General features: G+C 48.0%; 1 protein-coding gene across 7 annotated transcripts in view; it reads right to left on the bottom strand.

The window, feature by feature from the left end:
• Nucleotides 1–23,274, bottom strand: part of DIAPH2 (diaphanous related formin 2) — a 1,634,550-nt gene that overhangs the window by 1,076,672 nt on the left and 534,604 nt on the right. The window lies entirely within an intron of this gene.

The raw sequence follows: 23,274 nt of genomic DNA, 5'->3' as shown, positions 1-23,274 counted from the left end.
CGGATGTAGCCTCTACTCCGGCCCCCCGTCTGGGTAAACCCCCCAGGTACAGCGGAGATCCCAAGTTATGCCGGGGTTTTTTAAATCAATGCAGGCTACATTTTGAGCTTGCCCCCCTTCAGTACCCTACTGACCGCGCCAAGGTGGCGTTCGTTGTGTCCCATCTTGAGGGTGAGGCCCTGTCCTGGGTGAACCCCTTGTGGGAGAGAGATGACCCCGTAGTGCTAAATTTACAGACCTTCTTAGAAACCTTTCGCAAGGTATTCGATGAACCGGGTCGCTTAGCATCCTCCACTGAGGCCCTTTTTAACCTCCGCCAGGGTTCCCTCACAGTGGGGCAATACGCCATCCGCTTCCGGACCCTCTCTTCTGAGTTAGGGTGGAACAATGAGGCTCTTGTGGGAGCCTTTTGGAGAGGCCTCTCCAGTAAGATCAAGGATGAGCTTGCCGGGCGAGACACCCCCACCACTCTGGAGGACCTTATTTCGCTGGCCACTCGCATAGACCTACGCTTTCAGGAGCGCGCTCGAGAGGCAGTCGGAGAGAGAAGGTCCTTTAGGCTGTATCAGGCCCCTGTCCCCCGTTTTCCTGTATCTCCTGTTAGCGCCGCTCCTGAGCCTATGCAGGTTGATCGGGTCAGACTGTCCGAGCAACGCCGCAGGGAGAGGATGACCAAGGGCCTCTGCCTGTACTGTGGAGGGGCCAACCATTTTGTGCGTTCCTGTCCAGAGAAGCCAGAGAGGTCGGGAAATGCCTCCACCTAGGTCAGGTAAGAGAGGACCCCCTAGGTGATCAAAATTCCTCTCTTCCCCTTACTCTTTCAGCTTTGCTAATTACAGGTCGGGGGCGTGGGTCTGTGGAGGCGTATGTGGACTCGGGTGCTGCCGGTAATTTCATCCGCCAGGAGGAGGTTGACAAATTCCAGATTCCGGTGTTGGTATTGAAGAACCCTCGCGCTATTTCCTCCGTTGATGGTAAACCTTTACCCGGACTCATCACCATGATTACCGTCGAAGTAGATCTTCAAATCGGAGCTCTCCACCTCGAAAAGATAGCCTTTTATGTCCTGCCACAACTAGCCCATGCTGTTCTCCTAGGACTGCCCTGGCTCAGACGGCACGAGCCTGTGATTGACTGGCGCTCTGGGGAAGTTCTCCGTTGGGGGCACTCCTGCCAGGAGCACTGCCTACGGGCCCTCACGCGTCCTCGTCCATGCTTGAAGCCTGCCGACCTCCCGGGCTTACCCGCACCCTATCACACGTTTGCCGACGTGTTCAGCAAGAAGGAGGCGGATTCCTTACCCCCTCATCGCTCCTATGACTGCCCCATCGACCTAGTTCCTGGTGCCACTCCTCCCAGAGGGAGAACTTATCCTTTGTCCCCAGCAGAGACCTCGGCTATGTCGGAATATATACAGGAAAATCTGGCCAAGGGGTTCATCCGGAAGTCCTCGTCCCCTGCGGGCGCAGGTTTCTTCTTCGTCCGGAAGAAAGATGGGTCCCTGCGACCCTGTATTGACTACCGGGGCCTGAACAACATCACGGTTAAAAACCGGTACCCGCTCCCGCTGATTCCTGAACTCTTCGACCGGCTGAGGGGGGCCAGAATCTTCACGAAGTTGGATCTGCGGGGAGCTTACAACTTAATCCGAATCCGAGCGGGGGACGAGTGGAAGACGGCCTTCAATACCCGGGACGGCCATTATGAATACTTGGTCATGCCGTTCGGTCTCTGCAATGCCCCAGCGGTGTTTCAGGAATTCGTAAATGAAGTGTTCCGAGACCTACTCTATTCCTGCGTGGTGGTGTATTTGGACGATATCCTCGTTTTCTCAACCGACCTCTCCTCCCATCGGAGAAGTGTACGCATGGTCCTGCAGCGCCTTCGAGAAAATCGTCTTTACGCCAAGATCGAGAAGTGCCTCTTCGAGCAAACAGCGTTACCCTTCTTGGGGTATATCATCACGGATTCCGGTCTTAAGATGGATCCGGACAAGCTGTCCGCGGTACTCCAGTGGCCTCGTCCGGTTGGCATAAAGGCCATCCAGCGTTTCCTCGGCTTCGCTAATTATTACCGGCAGTTTATACCCCACTTCTCTACAGTCACCAAGCCTATTACGGTCCTGACCCGTAAGGGGACGAAGCCTAACGTCTGGCCCTCTGAAGCCGAGGACGCCTTTCTTGCCCTGAAACGCTCGTTTGCTTCTGCTCCGATTTTACACCGTCCAGTGGCCAGTAGGCCCTTCATTCTGGAGGTTGATGCCTCCTCCACTGGAGCTGGGGCAGTTCTCTCCCAACAGGCTCCATCTGGACGTCTTGTCCCCTGCGGGTTCTTCTCCAAATCCTTTTCTCCGGCGGAGTGCAACTACTCCATTGGGGACCGGGAATTATTGGCCATTAAAATGGCGCTGGAGGAATGGCGATATCTGCTCGAGGGGGCAGTGCACCCCTTTACTATCTTCACGGACCACAAGAACCTGGCCTACCTGCAATCTGCCCAGAGACTCAACTCCAGACAAGCCAGGTGGGCTCTGTATTTTTCCCGTTTTGAGTTTAAGCTCCACTTCCGGCCCGGCAGTAAGAACATCAAAGCCGATGCGCTTTCCAGGTCTTTGCAGCCTCCAGAGAGGGAGGAGGATCCATCATATATCATCGAGCCGGCTAAAGTTATCTCCGTGGCCCCCGTGAGTTTCTCTAATCCTCCGCCTGGCAAGACCTTCGTCCCTCCAAACAAACGCCTGGAAGTACTGCGCTGGGGACATTCTTCCAAGGTTGCTGGGCACGTTGGGATTAAGAAGACTCTTTTGCTTCTTTCCCGGTATTACTGGTGGCCCTCTCTCCACCAGGATGCAAAGGACTTTGTAGCCTCCTGCAGGTCTTGTGCTCAGAACAAGGTTCCAAGGACTCTCCCCTCCGGCCTCCTTCATCCGTTGCCTGTCCCAGAGGCTCCTTGGCAGCAAATCGCCATGGATTTCGTGACTGATCTGCCTCGCTCGGCTGGGTGTACTACCATCTTAGTCGTCGCTGACCGCTTTTCCAAGATGGCCCACTTTATTCCCTTGGTCGGACTGCCATCTGCCCCAAAGTTGGCCGAAATCTTTATCCACCACGTGTTCAGGCTACATGGTCTCCCTCTGCGAATCGTGACCGATCGAGGGGTCCAGTTTACTTCCCGATTCTGGAGGGCCCTCTGTCGGCTCCTGGGCACGTCTCTCGACTTCTCTTCAGCGTATCATCCTCAAACCAACGGCCAAGTGGAACGGATTAACCAAATTCTGACCACCTACCTGCGCCACTTTTCTAACGCTCATCAGGATAATTGGGTCTCTCTTCTACCTTGGGCGGAATTCGCTCATAATAATCATTCCAGCGAATCAACGTCCAAGACACCGTTCTTTGTGGTAACTGGGCTAAATCCTGGGGTTCCGTTGCCCTTTTCCGCATCGTCTGGAGTTCCTGCAGCAGACATTCTCGCCAAGGAGTTTTCGCAAATCTGGAAGGAGACCAGAGAGGCGCTCGAGCTAGCCAACGTCCGAATTAAGAAACACGCGGACAAAAGACGAAAGGATCTACCCCCGTACCAGCCCGGGGACAAAGTCTGGCTTTCTACCAAACATATCCGCCTGAAAGTCCCTGCTTACAAATTAAGTCCTCGGTACATCGGGCCTTTTGAAGTACTTGGGCGCATTAACAGGGTAGCCTACAAATTGAGGTTGCCGGCGTCACTCCGGGTCCCTAACGCCTTCCATATCTCGCTCCTTAAACCTGTGGTCTTGAATCGGTTCCAACCAACCTCCATGTCCCCTCCCTCGCCAATTTGTTCTGACAATGTCTTTGAAGTAAAGGACATCCTGGCTATGAAAAGGGTCAAAGGTAAGACTCTTTTTCTTATCGACTGGAAGGGTTTTGGCCCAGAGGAGAGGTCCTGGGAGCCCCGAGAGAATGTCGATGCCCCCCTTATCATGAAAAGATTTCTAACCAACCTCAGAAGGAGAGGGCATATGGGAGGGGGTACTGTGACATCGGCGGTCGTGCCCGCCGATGCCCCTTTAGCGGCGGTGCCCGCCGCAGCTTCCTCTCACCTGCGCCCCCCGGTTCGCGCTTTCCTCCGCGCTGCTTGCCGCTCTGCTGCGGGTAACCGCGACGGCCTTAGGCCGCGCACGCGCGTTCCCCCGGCCTCTTCCGTTGGCAGGGGGCGTCGCTAGGGGAGGGTCTGTAGGGCGCACTTCCGGTCTCCGCATATATCAGGCGTCCGCTCTATTCTGAGGGCGCCTGATGATTGTTTGTGACTAGCAGCACCCATCGGCCCTACCTGCTTCTGTGTACCCTGCCTATCCTTACTGTTCCTTTGTCTGCCCTGTTCCTGCTCCGTGTCTGTCTGCCTGTTCCCTTCCTGTGGTCCTCGCTGTTCCTTTCCCGTAGGCTTCCAGCCATTTTCCTTCTGCCTCCACCTCGCTACTCCTGCTCTGTCTGCCAGTCCTCCGAGTCGTCCCTGCTGGCTCCGGCTGTCGCGGTTCCGCCCCCTGCGGTCCTGCCCCTAACGATCCCTGTACAGGGGTCGGTCTTCACCAGGTGTGCTCGGCCCAGGGGCTCCGGATCCGCGATCCAGAGGGTCCACTCTTGGACGTATTAGCCAGAGGCGTCACACATTGTTATCAGCCTCTTCTAACTGTCTGCAGCGCTCAGCACAGAGGCCGCGCTGACATCAAAGAGAGATGAATATTTCTAACAGTTTAAAGCACGGAGGGGGAAGGCCTGGCGCTCATGACTGCACTGGCACCGTGCCCCCCAACTCAAGGGCCCCAAAGCGTGCTGGTGTCCCAGACAGCGAGTGGGTCTTCCAGCTTGGTCAGGGCCCCGTCTGTAGTGAAACCTCCACCAGGGGGAGCTGGTGAGGGAAGGGAGGTTATACACTAAGAGCAGCAACCCTGAGCAACAGCACAGGTGCCACAGGTAACGAGAGAGAATAGTCAGACGAACCGAGTCAGAAACTAACAGGAGCAGACGTACCAGAAGGAGCAGCAATACACGTAGTCAAAATACCAAAGCCGAGAGTCAGAAAGCCAGAACATGAGCCCGGGGTCCAAAACGTGAGACGAAATACGTGGTCGGGGTACAAGCCAGGGAGTCAGATGCCAGAGAGGGAACGTAACAGCAGAGACGAATACCAGGAGACGGGGTCAGAAATCAGTCCGGGTCATACACGTGGATATCAGTCAAAGGCAGGAGGATCACCAGGGTACGCGGCTCTAAACTGCAAGCTTGAGCTATCACTAACACTGGTCAGCAGGCTGTGAGGGATTGAAATAGCCCAGCTAGCTCCAGAACGAGGCTGAGGAGATTAACCCCCGCATGACCAGTCCGGAGTGAAGACAGCAGAAGATAAACTCCGGACTGGACCATGACAGTACCCCCCTCTCAATGGGGGGCCACTGGACCCCCAGGCTTCCCTGGATGACGAGCGTGTAAGGCCCGGACCAACCGATCCGCATGGACCGAACGCGCCGGCACCCATGACCGATCCTCAGGACCGTATCCTTTCCAATGGACCAAGTACTGAAGTGAACGACGGAGCATACGAGAATCCACCACCTGTTCCACCTCGTACTCGGTCTGCCCATCTACCATAACAGGCGGCGGGTGCGAGGGAGACTCGTCAGAGGAAGGCACCGATGGCTTCAGAAGCGCTTTATGGAACACATTAGGAATCCGTAATGACGGAGGCAACCGCAGGCGAAAGACCACAGGATTAATCACCTCTAAAATCTCATACGGACCAATAAACTTGGGACCCAACTTAGCAGAGGGAATTCTCAGCCTTATGTTTTTGGTGGATAACCATACCTTATCCCCCACCTGATAAGTCGGCCCCACCGAGCGTCGTTTATCTGCAAAAAACTTATATTTGCCCTGAGCCTCCCCAATGTTTCTCTGAACTTCCCTCCAAACCTCTTCCAACCGCAAAAAGGCTGAATCAGCCCCTGGACACTCCGAATCTAGTCTGGAGAATTCACCAAAATAAGGGTGAAACCCATAGTTGCAGAAGAAAGGAGAAGTACCAGTAGACTGATTGACACGATTATTGAAGGCGAATTCCGCCATAGGTATCATAGAGCACCAATCATCCTGTCTGGATGTGACAAGACACCGCAGGATCTGCTCTAAAGACTGATTGGTCCTTTCAGTCTGACCATTGGTCTCGGGATGGTAGGCCGATGAAAAGGTCAGACTGATGCCCAGCCTTTTACAAAAAGCTCTCCAGAATTTTGACACGAATTGCACCCCTCTATCAGACACCACACTGACAGGCACACCATGCAACCGAATCACATGCTCAATGAATAGCTTGGATAGAGTCTCAGCATTAGGAAGGCCCGTTAAGGGTACAAAATGTGCTTGTTTACTGAACCTATCCACAACTACCCAGATTACGGTTTTGCCATTAGAGGGTGGGAGATCGGTGATAAAATCCATGGACAGGTGAGTCCATGGTCTATCCGGAATTGGCAGTGGCACCAATTCCCCGGCCGGCCGGTTGTGGGAGGCTTTAGTGCGGGCACAAGTTTCACAGGAGGACACAAAACCAGTGACGTCAGAAGTCAACAAGGGCCACCAGAACAGCCTAGTGATGGCTTTACGAGTGGCCGAGATTCCTGGATGCCCACTCAGAGCTGAGTCGTGGAACTCCCGAAGCACCCTTAACCGATACTGGACAGGCACAAAGAGCTTATTTTCAGGTATGGATGGGGGAGCAAGAGATTGGGCCTCACGAATCTCCTGCTCCAATCTCTGAGACACCAAGGCCACCACCACCCCGCGCTGAAGAATGGAGGAAGGAGGCTCCGGAGGCGATACCGGATCTAGGCTGCGAGACAAGGCATCCGCCTTCACATTCTTGGAACCTGGTCTGAAAGTGATGGAAAACTGAAATCGGGAAAAAAAAAGTGACCACCTTGCCTGTCTCGGAGTCAGACGTTTGGCGGATTCGATGTAAGACAGATTCTTGTGATCTGTAATGACAGTGATACGATGGACAGCCCCCTCCAAAAAATGCCTCCATTCTTCAAAAGCCAATTTAATGGCCAACAACTCTCGGTTACCCACATCATAATTCCTTTCAGCAGAGGAAAATTTTTTAGAAAAGAAGGCACAGGGTCTTAAGTTAGTTAATGTGGTGGGCCCCTGGGACAACACAGCCCCCACTCCCACCTCAGAGGCATCCACTTCTACGATGAATAGTTTAGACAAGTCAGGTTGCACCAGTACCGGAACAGTCATGAAACGTTCTTTTAACAAAGAAAACGCCGCCACAGCTGGAGCTGACCAGTTTTTAAGATCCGCTCCCTTTTGGGTGAGATCAGTGAGGGGTTTGACCACTTGAGAGAACCCCTTGATGAATTTTCTGTAATAATTTGCGAAACCCAGAAATCGCTGAAGACCCTTGAGATCTCTGGGTTGCACCCAATCCACAATGGCCTGTACCTTCCTAGGGTCCATACGAAACCCCTCAGCAGACAGGATGACCCCTAGAAAGGACACTTCTTGAGTAAAAAATGAACACTTCTCCAATTTGGCAAAGAGTGAGTTCTCCCTGAGCCTCTGGAGAACCGCATGAAGATGACCCATATGACTTTGTCTATCAGAAGAATATATAAGTATATCGTCAAGATAAACAACTACAAAACGTCCAATAAAATCAGAAAAAACATGGTTGATGAAATTCTGGAATACCGCTGGTGCGGTAGTCAAACCGAAGGGCATAACCAAATTTTCAAACAGACCCTCAGAGGTGAGAAACGCAGTTTTCCATTCATCCCCCTCCCGCATACGGATGAGATTGTATGCTCCCCTGAGGTCCAACTTAGAGAACCACCTTGCCCCCGACAATTGATTGTACAAATCAGGTATCAGTGGGAGTGGGTAGGCGTTTCTTATGGTTATTTTATTCAGTTCTCGAAAATCGAGGCATGGGCGTAAACCACCATCCTTTTTTTTTACAAAAAAGAACCCCGCTGCCACGGGAGAGACAGATGGCCGTATATGCCCTTTACGGACGCTCTCAGAGATATACTCCTTCATAGCAGCCCGCTCAGGGCCGGAGAGATTGTACAGCCGGGCTTTGGGCAATTTGGCACCGGGAACAAGATCCACGGCACAATCGAATGGGTGGTGTGGTGGTAGAACCTCAGCCTCCTTTTCGGAGAACACATCCTTAAAACCCTTTAGGTACTCCGGAATACCCTCCAGGTTGACGGATGACATAGACACAGTAGCAAGACAATTTTCAGAACACCCAGGTCCCCATTTAACAATATCCCGGGACCCCCAGTCAATAACTGGGTTATGCCGTTGCAACCAGGGAAACCCTAACACCAGGCCAGCAGGGAGGTTATCCAAAACAAAGCATGACATGCGCTCCTGGTGTAGGGCCCCCACCCTGAGGGTAAATTCTTTAGAACTGAAATGGAGACCATCCTTAGTGAGAGGTGTAGAATCAATAGCCACAATTTTTAAGGGAGTCTCCAACCTAACTGTCCCTAATTTACAGCGAGCCACCAGCTTAGAGTCAATCAGGTTCAGAGATGACCCACAGTCTACAAAAGCCGAAGTATGGAAAAAGCCGTTCTCAACACCAAGTTCCACCTTTAGCTGTACTCTTGAAAATGAAGAAAAAGGTACCTGAGAGTCTGGGTGACCTCCACGATTATCACCCAGACTCAGCCGCTTGTTAGTCGGAGGACAGGAGGGGCAGTCTTTTTTCCAATGTCCGGGATCTCCGCAGTAAAAACACAATTTTCCATCGCGTCGCCGTCTCATCTCTTTCTCCTGGGGGTTGGTGGCTCCCACCTCCATAGGTTCAGATGGAAGCAAAACATCAGGGTTAGCAGGGAAAAACGGAACCCCTCGCTGAGTAATACCTCTCTCCCGCAGCCTCCGATCCATACGGATAGCCTGAGTCATAGCCTCCTCCAATGAACTGGGAGGTGGATGGAGAGCTAGAGCGTCCTTCAAGCAATCCGACAGTCCCTTCCTGAACAGAGATCTCAGTGCAGAGTCGTCCCAGGACACCTCAGTGGACCATCGACGGAATTCGGAGCTGTACCATTCGGCTGAGTGCTTCCCTTGCCCCAGACCCAAAATAGTGTCCTCTGCCACCCTAACACGGTCCGGTTCGTTATAGATAAGTCCTAGGGCCTCAAAGAACCTATCTACCGACATCCGTTCAGGGGCAGTAGGGGGCAATGAAAAAGCCCAGGATTGGGGACCCTCCCTAAGTAAGGAGATAACAATCCCCACCCGCTGAGTCTCATCCCCAGACGATCGGGGTTTAAGAGAAAACCATAATTTACAACTCTCCTTGAATATGTGAAATTTATCTTTTTTGCCAGAAAATGTGTCAGGAAGTTTAACTGAGGGTTCAGGAGAGTGCAAAATAACATCTACAGAGTCACCTGGTGGACAAACAATATGAGAGGTGTTTCCCTGCATGGTCTTAATAGTCTCAGTCAGTTCTTTCTGTAAGTGGGTCTGAGACATGACAAGGGTCTGATGATTCACAGAAAAGTCCTGCGCCATCTGTGTCAAACTGGACACTTGATCTGCCAAGTTATGCAGCAGATCCATGGCCAGAGAAAAAAAAAATGCAAAATCCCGTTTAAATGTGAGGTTAGTGATAATGTAGTGAAACCTCCACCAGGGGGAGCTGGTGAGGGAAGAGAGGTTATACACTAAGAGCAGCAACCCTGAGCAACAGCACAGGTGCCACAGGTAACGAGAGAGAATAGTCAGACGAACCGAGTCAGAAACTAACAGGAGCAGACGTACCAGAAGGAGCAGCAATACACGTAGTCAAAATACCAAAGCCGAGAGTCAGAAAGCCAGAACATGAGCACGGGGTCCAAAACGTGAGACGAAATACGTGGTCGGGGTACAAGCCAGGGAGTCAGATGCCAGAGAGGGAACATAACAGCAGAGACGAATACCAAGAGACGGGGTCAGAAATCAGTCCGGGTCATACACGTGAATATCAGTCAAAGGCAGGAGGATCACCAGGGTACCAGGGTCAGCGGCTCTAAACTGCAAGCTTGAGCTATCACTAACACTGGTCAGCAGGCTTTGAGGGATTGAAATAGCCCAGCTAGCTCCAGAACAAGGCTGAGGAGATTAACCCCCGCATGACCAGTCCGGAGTGAAGACAGCAGAAGATAAACTCCGGACTGGACCATGACACAGTCACTTGCACAGGTGTGTCAGGTGGTGATGCTGGTCCTGAATCGACCTCCTGTCATGGCCAAGCACAAGACTCTGGTGTTACCATGTACGGTTGGCCAACTGTCAGACATCTAGTTAAAGCCGGGGTCTCCAAGTGTTGTGGAGGGGTGGATGGATCTACTTCCTGGACACAGTGATCTATAAATGATCATTACTGGATCTCCACAGTCGAACCAGCATTCAACTGAATTTGTCCCAACCTAGAAGAGTCTCACTTCGATGACCACCAATCACGTACGAATTAGAAGGATATTTTAGAAGAATTGCTCTTCATTAAGACCATCACATGAACTATCCAAGACTGAGGTTGTCTTATTTCTACAAATGCAAAACTGAAAACATCAGGATCAACGCGACCAAAAGAAGTTAGAGAAGATGCATCTGAAACTACGAAGAGGTTACCAGAGTTATAAAAAAGGGGCTACTTTCTACCAAAACCAGTGCCCCCCAGTCCATGAGTTTTGTTTGATTCTGTACCTCAGTCCCAGCCATGTGCAATACCAGACACGACCATGGACTGGTGGGCGCTTTTGTTTGGAAGAAAGCAGTTGTGTTCTCCGCCGTGAACGACCTCATTAGGTAAAAGTGAATCAGGCCATTGAGAGGAGCCGAAGACCTGCTTGGTGGATTCCACCATAATAAATGGTATAAATGCATGCGAGTCTGTAGAAATGCGAACGCTCGGCATCATAGATGGAGTCGCATCTGTATTCTCTTCAGGACGCAGCATAAAGTGCACGAGATTTGAGTATAATAATATTCACGACCTCTCAGCGCCCTCCATTACATTTTCTCTTTTCCGGTTTATCCCTTCTTTTACCTCCGGCTTCATAAATAAAAAGACGCACCACAAACTGGTTTCCTGACGCATTATGACATCTTCCAGATTATCAGATCATCCAGATAAGCAGAAAAGGAAAATAGTGACGGTCTTCCAGGACAGAGAGCACCGAGAGGTCCAGAACCTGAGAAATATCATCGCTGTAATGGGTTCTCCGCCCTTACTACCAGATTCACCTACCATACTCCAGATTCACCTCCATTCACCTCCATTCACCTACCATACTCCAGATTCACAGCTGCCACCTCTGCTCATCTGTCCATGATTTCAGCAGCGCTTGTTATGATGCCAGATCACAAGACTCAATGAACTTACCAGACAACGATGCTAGATACTGTATGTAACTGAGAAATTTAGCTATGTGACAGCAGATCGGAGTATCCTGAGAAATTTACCTCCAGCCCAGAAAACCCCTGTAAGTATGAAACTAATTACAGTGACATGTAAAAGCTTGTGCACTCCTGGCAAAAAAATTACTGTTATTGGGAACTGCTGAGCAAGTTAAAGATTAAATGATCTATAAAAGGGCTTGCAAGTTTTTTTCATTTAAAAAAAATACAAAAAGAAAAATGGGCCTATGCAAAAGTTTGGAGATATGTGTGCTCAGATAACTTTGACCAAGTTTCAGCCCTTAATTAGACTGTTAGGGTTATAGCTTGTTCACTATCATCGTTAGGAAAGGCCAGGTGATGTATATTTCCCAGCTTTATAAAAACCCAGCCTCCTCTAACCTTGTGCCAAAAGGATTAAGAAATGGTAGTTACCAGGAATGGTGGAGGTCAAGATAAGATCTAGAAGACCAAACAAAATTTCAGAGAGAGCTGCTCGTGGGATTTCCATAGAGGCATATCAGAACCCCGCTTGACTACAAAAGACCTTCAGAAAGATTTAGCAGACTCTGGAGTTGTGGTACTTTGTTCTACTGTTCAGAGACACATGCACAAATATGGCCTTCATGGAAGGGTCATCAGAAGAAAACCTCTCTTGCGTCCTTAGCATAAAATTCAGCATCAGAAGTATGCAAAAGAACATCTAAACAAGCCTGATGCATTTTGAAAACAAGTCCTGTGGACTGATGAGGATAAAATAGAAATCTGTGGACACAATGATCAAAGTTATGTATAGAGATAAAAGGGCACAGGATTTCAGGAAAATAATATTTCGCCAACCATTAAGCATGGGGGAGGATCAATCATGCTTTAGGGTTGTGCTGCAGCCAATGGCATGGGGAACATTTCACGGATATAGGAAAGAATGGATTCAATGCAATTTCCACAAATTCTTGATGCAAACATAACACCATCTGTAAAAAAAAAGGTGAAGCTGAAAAGAGGATAGCTTCTACAAATGTATAATAATCATAAACTCCCATCAAAATCCACAATAGACAACCTCAAAAGAGGTAAGCTGAAGATTTTACAATGGCCCTCACAGTCCCCTGATCTGAGCATCGTTGTAAATCTGTGGTGAGACCTCACAGAACGGGAGGAATTCTCCAAGGAAGAATTGATGAAAATCCCTCAAACAAGAATGGAAAGACTATTGTCTGGCTACAAAAAGTGTTTATAAGCTGTGATACTTTCCAAAGGGGGTGTTACTGTGTACTAACATTGTTGGTTGCATTGGCCCTTTTTCCTTTTTTACATTTTTAAAATGTAAAACTGACAGTATACGGTATTTTTTTTGCCTGAAATACAAAGGAAAGGTGTCATCTGTAACCTTAGGCCTTTTAGATCATTTCATCTTCAGCTTGCTTAACTACTCACAATAACACAGTAATTTTGACCAGGGGTGTACAATCTTTTACATGTCGCTGTAGATTGTTTTATTATCTTTGTAGCTCCTTCAACTTTACATGTTTGTTTAATAGATGTTTTGAGAGAGGAGACAGAGAAGGACCCTCTGGGTGACTTGTTAAGCGTTTCCTTGAGGGCTGATAAAACTAAGAATACGGTCAGTGGTGTTATTGTGGGTGGTCTTCACAGTGGAGAGAGCCAGAAAGAATAACATACTGTGGAACTGAAGATCTGTTGTGTAGAATTGAGTCTGGATGGGGGGTTGTGCTTTGGAGAAGTGGCACTGGATCGGTCCACCAGAGGCAGAGTGGCTGTTGACTAGTGGCTCTCTGCTCTGAGTGGTCCACAGCTGAATTCCTCTCTTTTGATGTATGAGTGCCCTAATTTCTGTAATATGGAAATCAATTAATGCTATTGCTGTTTTTTCGACTGGTGCCGGGTTGGCTGCAATCCTTTTTTCCACATGAAAAGGGGATGTCTTCATGTAATGACTCCTTTGAACACTAGAAGAGCTAAACCACTGGAACATTCTAGCATAAGTCTTTACATAGTTATTGACTGTCGGTGCCGGACTTTACTTCTCCTGGGGCATGGATCCAGTGCAATAGTTCAGTTTTGGTACTGAATGTGTTACTGACGCCCCTCCAAAACCCAGTAATGAGGCACAAGCCTTCACAGGCCCATCACCTGCTAAACTTCTGCAGGAATCCACCCTCCTGCAGACATGTTAGGGACCCTTCTAGCCGGTCTTGTGACTATGAAGGCAGCAGGATGGTATTGAGCCCGGTGGCACATTACTGGCAAAGTGGCTGCAGCTCGGGAGCTTTGGACATTTTAGGGACCCTTCTAGCTGGTCTTGTTACAATGAAGGCAGCAGGATGGTAATGAGCCCGGTGGCACAGGACTGGCGAAGCGGCTGCAGCTCAGGAGCTTTGGACATTTTAGGGACCCTTCTAGCTGGTCTTGTGAAAATGAAGGCAGCAGCATGGTAATGAGTCTGGTGGCACAGGACTGGAAAAGCGGCTGCAGCTTGGGACCTTTGGACATTTTAGGGACCCTTCTAACCGGTCTTGTGACTATGAAGGCAGCAGGATGGTAATGAGCCCGGTAGCACTGGACTGGCGAAGCGACTGCAGCTCGGGGAGCTTTGGAGATTCTTTTTATTTGAATATCTTCTATTCTGTAGAGTTGGAGCTTTTCTAATTGCGCCTTATAATTAAGCCGCTTTCACGTCCAATGGGCAGCTGATGTCCAGTAACATTCGGGATGTTTGGACATTTACCCTATAACTAGATAATGCGTCACGGTAGGAGAATCGCGGCGTTTCCTCCGGTCAGTGGGAATGTAACTCGCTATTGATTTCTTCCCTCTTCCTGCTGCAGTATCAGGGAGCGCAGCCTGACATTTAATAACAGCTCCATAATTGTACCGTTTAGAAGATCACTGCCAATAATTTCTGTGCGGCGGGGGAGAGGTGCTTTATAATCCATTTGGTAGGACGGTGTAGGGGACAATGAATTACAGCCAAGCGTGATGTGAAGGGTAATTTTGGGGCCAAGAGTGATGTAAATCTGGTTTAAACAGCATTTATTGATTAAAGCGAAAATGGTAAATTTGACAAATGACAAGATATGTGTTGTAATTCTGCAGGAATTACAGACCTGGAGGATTATGAGGAACGTCTACAACATCACTCATTACAAGAATGTGCAGGAGAGAGTTCTGGATCAGAGCTTCTAGATTAGTGATTACCAGAGATGAGTAAATCGATTCACAGTACCCTGGCCTAGCGACCATGGCAGTAGTCCGTGGTTGCCGGATGGGAGTCCTCTTTTTAGCTGGCATTACCCAGCACCTCTTTATGATGTGTAAGCTCATTGTGATGTCTTGTGTGTCACGTCACAATGAAATTGCATTGGGCCTATAGTTCAGAATGAGTGCCAAGGACACCGGTGTGAAGAAGGAGCTTCACAGGACTCCTGTCTGGCAGGTCAAGAATACTGACCAACATTTACTGTAGGAATGTAACTGCAGATCATGTAAGGATCACAATATCCATGTCACAGGTCGGCAGTTTTACTAGGTGAAATCCACAAGGTCTTCTGCTCATATTCACTATGTTAAATAAGATGTTCTCCTGAACAGCCCTTTCCTTATCGCAAGGATATGTGTAAATTGTAGATTAAAACCTTCCTCACCTCATCATCTCGACAACCTCATGCCACCAGAACACCAGAGAGGTTGGTTGCTCAGCGGATTGCAGAACCCTGATCTTAACAACACAACTAGCAGTAGCCGTGGAGCATTCCTACGTTGCCCTAGATGCCTCGTCACAGCCGGAGGACTAACTAAGCCTAAAGACAGAAAGGTGAAATCTAAACTGCCCCGGAGCAGATCACCAAAGGAATAGACAGCCCCCAAACATATATTGTCGGTGAGACAAGATGAAGCAAAAACACAGACAGAAAATAGACTGAGCAAATGATGGGGCCCACACTGACTAGATAGGACAGGACAGAAAAGGCACTGTCTGCAATCACGCATAAACCCTAATAATTCCAACACGACTGATGTACAAAAATACTGAGGTTTGAACAACCTTGCCCCTGCTATATCAGCACTCATGTGTGAACTAGCAACAGGCTGATACAGCAGGGGACTGAGCAAACACAAGATACAAAAATACAGGGCAGGAGCCAGCAGCCCCAGGGGGAGCAAGGTGACCCCTGACAGCAAGGCAAAAACAGATGCAAAGGGTTTAGCAAATGACACTTAGCTGAAAAAATGCAGGATCAGGTAGCAGACAGAAATCCTCAGTAAGCAAAGAAAGGAGTATCACCGGCAGTCACTGAGAGAAGTCTGCTCGATTATGTAGTCCTAGTCACTACCACCACTCCTCCAATTATCTTCTGCAGCTGTTGGGTTAACATCATGTTGACCAGTACCACTACCAGCAGTATCCACCAGAGGGAGCCTTGCCTCAAAAGTCGGATCAAGAGAGCTCACAACACTCATCCCCATGACATCATCTCCTTGACCTCATCTCTATGGCCTCATTCTCACAACCTCATCCCCATGGCATCATCTCCTTGACCTTATCTCTATGGCTCCTTTCTCACAACCTCATCCCATTGACATCATCTCCTTGACGTTAGCTCTATGGCCTCATTCTCATAACCTCATTCCCATGACATCATATTCTTGACCTCATACTTATGGCCTCATTCTCACAACCTCATCCACATGACATAATCTTCTTGACCTTATCCCTACGGCCTCATTGTCATAACCTCATCTCCATGTCATCATCTCCTTGACCTTATTTCTATAGCCTCATTCTCACAACCTCATCCCCATGACACTATCTCCTTGACCTCATCTCTATGGCCTCACTGTCACAACCTTATCCCCATGTCATCATCTCCTTGACATGGGGATGAGGTGGTGAGAATGAAGCCATAGAGATGAGGTCATCATCTCCTTGACCTCATCTCTATGGCTTCATTATCACCACCTTATACCCATGACATCATCCATCATCCATTTGAGATCATCTCCATGGCATCATCTCGAACAAAGAATTCTTTGCCCAGCTGATTGCTGTCCAGTGTAACTCATGTAAACTGTCACAATTTCTGCCAGAACCAAGACAATTTCATGTGTTAGAGCTAATCCCATCAATATCAACTTCTTGACTACATGAGGAACATTAAAAAGAACCAATAAACCACAACTTTACCAAACTCCCAAAATGTCAGCGTGCTGCTGACAGCTGGGGTCTGGAGTTTACTGATCTTAGGTTTATCTCAGGCCAAGCCCGATGCCACCTAAATACCCCACTACATCCAGGTAGCCATTGTGTCATACTAGCCCCACTCCGAGGGCCAACTCCACAGCGGTTTTGATGACATAATGGTATAATGTACTTTATTGAGCCAGTGGTTTAGCATTCAGCAAATTATCCAATAAATACAGCAGCATCCAATCATGAGTGTCCTGAAGTTAGTACACTGTTCAGTTACGGGAAAAGAGTCGTAAGCTTGGTGTCCTATTGCACCTTCTCCCAATTATCCATTGACAGGACACCACATAGGACCAGCTCATCTCAAGCTGTGCAGCCCCCTTATTGGAGTCCATATTCATTTACCCAACCAACAAATAATATCTCAATGGCACAATATGATAGGGTAGTCCCAATCTCAGTACTGGTGGTGGAAGGAACAATGTCCACTCACTGGTTAGCGAGAACTTGTCCAATGTGGGATCCGCAGTACGTGTTCACACCTTGCTGACCCTATGAAAAAATATCCACTACCTGATGACACTATAACATGATGCTCCATCTATTGTGTCCCGTTGGGATCCATTGTTGTTCGCTGTGAATTTACTGCCTACAAGAGTAATGTCTAAACCAACAGCCAAATCCAGACCTGGAAGCCCAATGACCAATCCCTCAGTCTACGGTGATCCTCCCATACAGGACTGGATGGCTGAGTACAATCTGCTCCATTAAAATCCTCACAAGCTCATTTATGATATGTGGGACCATGGCTCCAAACCTCAGAGGAGAATATAAAGCTGTAAGTGGCATGTGCCGTCCTGGCTTCATCTTACATTACACTGAGTTACAGCTTGAAGCGAATATCAGGGACACAGTTTTCCCTTTGTTTATACATTTTCCGACCCCAAAGGACGAGTGGCTCTTGTTGTACTTTCTTGCACTTTGTAATATTCTGTCACGTGAAAAAGGGATCTTGTCTGCGTTTACTACTCCACGGTTAGCCCTGTGACAAGCCCTCGGGGGCCATGGTGAAATGATGACAATAAACAAATCCCGCAATAGCAGGAGAGATTTATTTTAACGTTTTTTTAGGAAATAAAACTGTAGAGCAGGCGGAAATCTGGAATTAATCGTGATTCTGTACAGTGTAAACTTTGGATTTATGCACAAGGAATGTTAATGTAGCGCGGCAGAGATGGACGTTGCGACTGGTAAAGGGACGTGAACAGTAAATACAGTTGTGGCCAAAAGTATTAACACCCCTGCAATTCTGTCAGATAATACTCAGTTTCTTCCTGAAAATGACTGCAAACACAAATTCTTCGGTATTATTATCTTCATTTAATTTGTCTTAAATGAAAAAACACAAAAAGAATTGTCCTAAAGCCAAATTGGTTATAATTCCACACCAAACATGAGGGTGGACAAAAGTATTGGCACTGTTCGAAAAATCATGTGATGCTTCTCTAATTTGTGTAATTAACAGCACCTGTAACTTACCTGTGGCACCTAACAGGTGTTGGCAATAACTAAATCACACTTGCAGCCAGTTGACATGGATTAAAGTTGACTCAACCTCTGTCCTGTGTCCTTGTGTGTACCACATTGAGCATGGAGAAAAGAAAGAAGACCAAAGAACTGTCTGAGGACTTGAGAAACCAAATTGTGAGGAAGCATGAGCAATCTCAAGGCTACAAGTCCATCTCCAAAGACCTGAATGTTCCTGTGTCTACCGTGTGCAGTGTCATCAAGAAGTTTAAAGCCCATGGCACTGTGGCTAACCTCCCTAGATGTGGACAGAAAAGAAAAATTGACAAGAGATTTCAACGCAAGATTGTGCGGATGTTGGATAAAGAACCTCGACTAACATCCAAACAAGTTCAAGCTGCCCTGCAGTCTGAGGGTACAACAGTGTCAACCCGTACTATCCGTCGGTGTCTGAATGAAAAGGGACTGTATGGTAAGAGACCCAGGAAGACCCCACTTCTTACCCCGAGACATAAAAAAGCCAGGCTGGAGTTTGCCAAAACTTACCTGAAAAAGCCTAAAACGTTTTGGAAGAATGTTCTCTGGTCAGATGAGACAAAAGTAGAGCTTTTTGGGCAAAGGCATCAACATAGAGTTTACAGGAGAAAAAAAGAGGCATTCATAGAAAAGAAAACAGTCCCTACAGTCAAACATGGCAGAGGTTCCCTGATGTTTTGGGGTTGCTTTGCTGCCTCTGGCACTGGACTGCTTGACCGTGTGCATGGCTTATGAAGTCAGAAGACTACCAACAAATTTTGCAGCATAATGTAGGGCCCAGTGTGAGAAAGCTGGGTCTCCCTCAGAGGTCATGGGTCTTCCAGCAGGACAATGACCCACAACACACTTCAAAAAGCACTAGAAAATGGTTTGAGAGAAAGCACTGGAGACTTCTAAGGTGGCCGGCAATGAGTCCAGACCTGAATCCCATAGAACACCTGTGGAGAGATCTAAAAATGGCAGTTTGGAGAAGGCACCCTTCAAATATCAGGGACCTGGAGCAGTTTGCCAAAGAAGAATGGTCTAAAATTCCAGCAGAGCATTGTAAGAAACTCATTGATGGTTACCGGAAGCGGTTGGTCGCATTTATTTTGGCTAAAGGTTGTGCAACCATGTATTAGGCTGAGGGTGCCAATACTTTTGTCTGGCCCATTTTTGGAGTTTTGTGTGAAATGATCAATGTTTTGCTTTTTGCTTCATTCTCTTTTGTGTTTTTTCATTTAAGACAAATTAAATGAAGAGAATAATACCAAAGAATTTGTGTTTGCAATCATTTTCAGGAAGAAACTGAGTATCATCTGACAGAATTTCAGGGGTGTCAATACTTTTGGCCACAACTGTTTATCCTTTATGTGATATTAGGGTAAAAAGGGGTGCAAGTGCCAAACTCCTAATTTACAGGGGTGCCACTGGGGGAACTGAGACAAAGGGCCAGGGCAACGAGCCGACCCTTTGCCCCAGCTGCAGCCTTACCCACACCTGGCCTGCTATAGCCAATGGTGGGTTTGATAGGGGCTCATGATGACCCCTCGTTCACCTGAAGCCGTCCCTACAATGAGAAGAGCAGCAGGACACGTAATGTTTCTGTGGTCTGTTCCTATAAATGACATCGAAGAGCGCGATAATTCCCCAATGTGCAAGAATACGGGGAAATCACGGAAATGTCGCAGTAAAAACTGCTTACATAATGGAAATTCTGGCTGTTTGATAGACTATCTGGTTGTCAGGATCAAGGGAAACGATCGGAGAGGCCGTTTATCTTGTCTGCTGACACACAAATGAATAATGTTGTGTTTTGAATAAGCGTTGGCACGAGGCACAATAAAAACATTCCCAAAGAGGAGGATAGACACCAGCAACGCCGAGCAAGGCCTTCAGCAGCAGCGCCGTTAATTACTGATTACAAGCGCAATATACAATGTAACTGGAAATAGAAGTAATGAGCGTGTTTAGCTCCGTGTCACAGATGATAAAACAACAAAAAATACTGTAGTGGAGCACAAAAATGACACCATTATTAATGCTCTGCCTCAATGTCTCCTGCTTGTGGAATAGATGGAACGAAGAGAGGAATCGCTGAAAAAGATTTCAATGGTTCATATACAAAGTAATCCTAGTAGATGGGAACGTTCAGCGAGTGCAGCATCGGGGGAGTATCGGTCTGAATCTCCATACTAACAAGCCAAAGATCTGATCTGAGGAGCAACAAGCCCCTATGGTCGGTGCACTGACGGCTCCTGGGCTTGTATGTCTCCAGTCAGAGATTCCTCAGCGCAGGTTAGCCATTCTATTTATGTCTTGGCTACGCGTTTTGCATCTTGGCTACGCAAATTATGCCATGGCTAAGCAATTCTTGTCTTGGCTATGCGACTTATGCCTTGGCTACGCAACTTACGCCTTGGCTATGTGACTTACGCATTAGGTACGCGACTTACACCTTGGCTACACAACTTATGCCTTGGCTATGTGACTTACGTCTTGGCTTCGCGACTTATACCTTGGCTACGCGACTTACGTAAGTCGCGTAGCCAAGGCGTAAGTCACGTAGCCAAGGCGTAAGTCACGTAGCCAAGACGTAAGTCGCGTAGCCAAGGCGTACGACATGTAGCTAAGTTATAAGTCGCATAACCAAGGTATAAATTGCGTAGCCAATACGTAAGTCGTGGAGCCAAGGCGTACGACATGTAGCCAAGGTATAAGTCGCGTAGCCAAGGCGTAAGTCATGTAGTCAAGACGTAAGTCACGTAGCCAAGGCATCTGTCAAAACAATTATTAATCTATTGTTAACACGACGTCCCAGGGAGCTTTACCAGCGCTCAGAAGAGCTCAGCATGTCTCACTCTCACATAGAAGAGAAAAAAAAGCTGACATTCAGCGAGTGGTAACGTCACCATCGAGGAGACAAATTCATCTAAACCGACGCTGGCTACGCGACTTACGCCTTGGCTAAGCGACTTATACTTTGGCAACGCAACTTATATCTTGGCTATGTGACTTACGTATTGGCTACGCGATTTATTCCTTGGCTACGCGACTTATACCTTGGCTATGTTACTTACGCCTTGACTACATGACTTAGGCCTTGGCTACGTGACATACATCTTGGCTACGCGACTTATGCCTTGGCTATGTGACTTATGTCTTGGCTAGTAACTTCCCATGTCCGGGGAGCAGAATCCTGCGCAGAATCCTCTCTCGCAAGGTCCATACAAGCCCAGCGGCCACGACCATGATACACAGGCCCTAGATTTATCAGGCATCCTGTTTCTTTTTGCAAACTGTTCGGAGCAGTGATTTGAGGAATAAGTGGCCATTGTGACGAGGGTTTAGACGTGATTCTGACAGGGCCCCACAGGTGAGAAAGCTGCACTAGAATAAGTCTTGCAGCCAGCGTCGGTTTAGATGAATTTGTCTCCTCGATGGTGACGTTACCACTCGCTGAATGTCAGCTTTTTTTCTCTTCAATGTGCGAGTGAGACAAGCTGAGCTCTTCTGAGCGCTGGTAAAGCTCCCTGGGATGTCGTGTTAACAATAGATTAATAATTGTTTTGACAGGTGACTCGCTGAATTCCCATGCAGAAAGTGGAAATGACAGAATCCTCTGTGATACCTGCGATATCTTATTATTGATGGTAAGTCCACTCGCTCCAAGATTAAAGAAAAACATCTATATATTAACAAGCTGCAGACGACGGGCGCCGATCCCCGCGATCTCATCCTCCTTCTGTGCAGCAGGCATTCATCTCACTCAGCTAATTAAGATTCAAGTGAACGTTTCCATTTCTTAAGCCACAACTTCCTTAGAGTTTTCCTCCCCATCTATTTTTACAAGGGCATCAAAAGTAGGAAAGAGTAAACGATCCCTGGCGAGTAGAGTTGGTGCAAGTCGATTCACAGGACCCGGTCCATCGGCCATGTCAGTGATCTGCGGCTGCTGGATGGGGCGACCGCGGCGCCAGTCCTCACCTTCTATACTTACTTTTCTAAAAGTTGCCAATTCTGGTGTAAAAGCACCGAAAGGCACTAATTCATTGCACAAGTGCAGGATGCACAAACATTCTCCACATAACACAGTTTATGATCTCCACCACTTACAAGATACTAGCTGCCATAGGTGACTGATAATGCTATCGCATCTTGTATGTGTCACGAATCATTATGGGATTTACTGAAGCTGTGGGTCTGCTGAAATGTAAATGTTTTTTCCTTTTGGTCCAGCAAGAGTTAATGTCAGTCTCTCATTGGCAGCTACTTTTACGCTGGTCAGCTGATGTTGGTTGTGACCACTCCCACCTTCCTTTAAATAGTCACATGACCCATCATCTGATCCATTGTTACAGAATTGCCTCTATGCAGACTAGCTAGGTGTGTGGAGCTCTTCTGTGTCGGTGGTGTTGCCGCTGCTGGAGTCTTGGTTACCTGGTGCCATTTACTCTGCTGCTGTGAAGCTTAGCAGCAGAACCTAAGCTGAGTAGTTTTCTTTTATTTGACCCCTGTTTGTCTCTTCCTCTATGTGTTACCATCTGCAGTGGTGAGGTTAGCGCCCTTACAGGCCAGTGCACTAGCCATGGTTAGCAGAGATGACACTCAGGGACTAGGCACGTCATGGTGGCGGGAGGTGAAGGACCCGCGTAAGGCATTAGGGGATTTTAGGGACAGGCAAAGGTTGGTGTCAGGAGATGCCCCATCCCTCGCTCCCTACCATTAGGGCCTTCCTCTCCCTTTATCATCCCATTGTATCTATATGTTGTGCCGTCCGTCGGACGTTCCTGTGTGTGGACATGACAGTACATTGCTTTCTGGTTCTCAGTGGACACATTTGTATACAGTCCATGCAATGTACATTGGCATAATTTTCTCTGCTAGTTTATTACGATGTATCAGTCTGGGCTGCTCAGCTTGGATACATAAGATATATAAGGCTCAGCCCAGGGTGGATATGACCATTTTGGATGCTATGGAGATATTTCATGGATATAGACCACAGGAAGTTACTACAATGGGATCCTATGTCTGTAATCAGGGTCCTGACAAAAAAATTCACCTCTACTTCTCTATGGA

Source organism: Dendrobates tinctorius, unplaced genomic scaffold (genome assembly GCF_039654945.1).
Source record: "Dendrobates tinctorius isolate UK_male_01 unplaced genomic scaffold, ASM3965494v1 ptg000114l, whole genome shotgun sequence".
NCBI lineage: Eukaryota > Metazoa > Chordata > Amphibia > Anura > Dendrobatidae > Dendrobates > Dendrobates tinctorius.
This window is presented reverse-complemented; position numbering and strand designations above follow the sequence as displayed.